This window comes from Lolium perenne, chromosome 2 (genome assembly GCF_019359855.2).
Source record: "Lolium perenne isolate Kyuss_39 chromosome 2, Kyuss_2.0, whole genome shotgun sequence".
NCBI classification, from domain to species: domain Eukaryota; kingdom Viridiplantae; phylum Streptophyta; class Magnoliopsida; order Poales; family Poaceae; genus Lolium; species Lolium perenne.
The window spans coordinates 131,834,146-131,837,455 of record NC_067245.2 but is presented as its reverse complement, the minus strand read 5'-3'; positions in this window follow the sequence as shown (position 1 = coordinate 131,837,455).

Genomic DNA, 3,310 nt, shown 5'->3' with positions numbered 1-3,310 from the left:
GCATTCAAGTGGATAAACAGGGTCTAGACATATTCAAGCCAAAAACATCATGTATCTACCCTGATCTGGCCTAAGGGCTAGGATGTGCCCAGATCCCACGAATTTGACCAAGTTTGTGGATGGATGAGGTGGGAGAGGAAGAAGAACACAAGATCCAACCAAAACACACACACACACACAACCCAACACAAACCAAATTTACTCCTTTGGTAGGTTAGACCAAGCCAATAGAACCACTTCTTGGAGAGACCCTTGAGTAGAATCTAAGAAGTGGGAGATTGGTGATGGAGATCCAACTAGCACTTGGATGAGAGAGGTGGTAGCCTTGAATCATCCATGAAGAGCATAAATCCCTCAAGAGTGCCTTGATACAAAGAACATAGTTCTAGGGAGACAAAGCTCAAGTAGTTTAAGCTTCAAATCTTGTCTAAACCCTAATTGAGGAGGGGGATGAGATACATATAGGTTCAGATTCATACAGGGGTAAAAGGGGCCTTACAAATAAGTATTCCTAGCCATAGATGATAAATAGACGGTCTGGATGAAGTCAACTCGGGTGGGGCCGGCAGTGCCGGCCTGGTTCCAGCGGCAGTGCCGACCTGGGTCACTGTAGCGTATTCAGAAGGTTTGGCCGGCAGTGCCGGGGTTAGCAGGCCGGTAGTGCCGGCGGCTTGGGTCCGGCAGTGCCGGGGTGTGCAGGCCGGCAGTGCCGGCTGCCTGGGGCCGGTAGTGCCGGGGTGTCGAGGCCGGTAGCTCCGGGTGGTAAGGTCGGCAGTGCCAGTCCTAGGCGATGGCCTCCGGCTCAAACTCTCCTTCTCCTTCTTCCTTGTCCAGCGTTAAGCTACCCGTGACGTGCTCCTCTCGAGGCTCATAACTAATGACACAAAGAACATTGGTATGAGGTAGCATTCCGTCCAAAGTAGTTCCAAGATTGAGCGTCGAGAGGATTGAGTTCACCTTTTCATGTAGGGCTTTCACCCGGTCTCGAGTCATAGGTCCGCTTGGGGAAGTAGTTGGCCTTGGTGTAGTGTCGTCCTTAGGCGGGGCTACATCATCTCCCCCCCTTGGGAGAGAGTCGTCCTCGACTCTTGTTCCTCTTCATCTCCATAATAGGGTGAGAGATCCGAGATGTTGAAAGTGTTGCTCACTAAGTACTTGGAGGTTGGTATGTCGATGACGTAGGTGTTGTTGTTGATGCGCTTGAGGACCTTGAAGGGCCCATACTCTTGGCTTAAGCTTGGAGTCGCGTTCATGTGGGAATCGTTCTTTGCGAAGGTGAATCCAAACGAAGTCTCCTTCTTGAAATATCTGTTCCTTCTTCTTGGCGTTGAGGCGGGTAGCTTGGCAAAGCACACGTTCTTGTATGGTGGCCCTTGTATCTTCGTGTAGTTTCTTCATGGCGGTGGTGCGCTTGTCGAATTCCATGTTCGTTCTCTCATGAAGAGGTAGTGGGAGGATGTCGAGTGCCGTAGGAGGGTCGAAACCATAGACGATTATGAATGGACACCGTGATGTTGTGGAGTGCGTGGCTCGATTGTAGGCGAACTCTGCATGGGGGAGGCACTCTTCCCATGACTTCAAATTCTTCTTCACTAGCGTGTGTAGGAGCGTTGAGAGGCTTCGATTCACCACTTCCATTTGTCCATCCGTTTGCGGGTGCGAGGATGATGAGAATAATAGCTTCACTCCAAACTTTGCCATGAGCGACTTCCATAGATAACTCATAAACTTGACGTCTCGATCCGACACAATGCTTGCCAGTATTCCGTGTAGGCGAACAACTTCCCTGAAAAACAATGATGCAATGTGTGAAGCATCATCGGTCTCATGGCATGGTATGAAATGAGCCATTTTAGAGAACCTATCCACTACCACAAATATTGAGTCATGACCATGTTTTGTTCTTGGTAATCCTAGTACAAAGTCCATACTTATATCGGACCATGGTGCATATGTAATAGGTAAAGGTGTGTAAAGACCATAAGGGTTGGTTGTGGACTTAGCTTGTAGGCATGTGGTGCAACGGTTGCTTAGGCGCTCCACAGCTCGCTTCATCTTCGGCCAATAGTAATGAGTGGAGAGCATAGAGAGCGTCTTGTCACGTCCAAAGTGTCCCATGAGACCACCTCCATGTGATTCTTGGAAAAGCAACTTTCAAAGAGAAGACTTGGGTATGCAAATTTTGTTAGCTTTAAACAAGTAGCCATCATGCAAATAGAAGTCATCAAATCCTCGGTCAACGGAACACCTTTCAAAGATGGGTACAAAGAAAGAGTCGGAAGGGTAAAGTTCTTTGATCTCCTCGAGACCCAAAACATGAAAATCCAAGCGAGTGAGCAAAAGGTTGTTCTTGCGGGAAAGAGCATCTGCTACCACATTGTCCTTTCCCTTTTTGTATTTGATCACATAAGGGAATGACTCAATAAACTCAACTCACTTAGCATGTCTCTTGTTCAAATTGGTTTGACTTTTCAAGTACTTCAAGGACTCATGATCAGAATGAATAACAAACTCTTTTGGCCAAAGGTAGTGGTGCCAAATTTCAAGAACACGAACCAAAGCATAAAGTTCCTTGTCATAAATAGGATAGTTGAGGCGTGCACCGTCCAACTTCTCACTATAGTATACCACGGGTTTACCATCTTGCATAAGAACTCCACCAATACCGAGTCCACTCGCATCACACTCAATCTCAAAAGTTTTTGCAAAGTTCGAAAGGACGATAAGTGGTGCCTCGGTAAGGCGTTTCTTTAATTGATCAAAAGCATTTTGTTGAGCCTTGCCCCACACAAACGGATTTTTTTGGTAACTTCATTTAAAGGGAAAGCAATGGTGCTAAAGTCTTTCACAAAGCGGCGGTAGAAACCGGCAAGTCCATGGAAACTTCGAACTTGACCAACGGTGGTGGGCGTGGGCCAATTATGTATGGCGTCAACCTTCGAAGAATCTACTTCAATGCCATTGGCGGAAATCACAAATCCAAGAAAAACCAATTTGTTTTGGGCAAATGTGCATTTGGGAAGATTGGCATAAAGCTTCTCGTGGCGTATGGTGCATAAGACTTTTCTGACATGTTGAACATGGTCCTCGAGATTTTTTCTATAAATGAGGATATCATCAAACTAAACAACCACAATCTTGCCAATGAGAGGTCTCAAGATATGGTTCATACATGCATAAAAGTTGATGGAGCATTTGAGAGACCAAATAGCATGACAAGCCATTCATAGAGACCAAGTTTGGTCTTGAATGCCATCTTCCATTCATCACCAATCGCCATGCGGGTTTGGTGGTAGCCACTATGCAAATC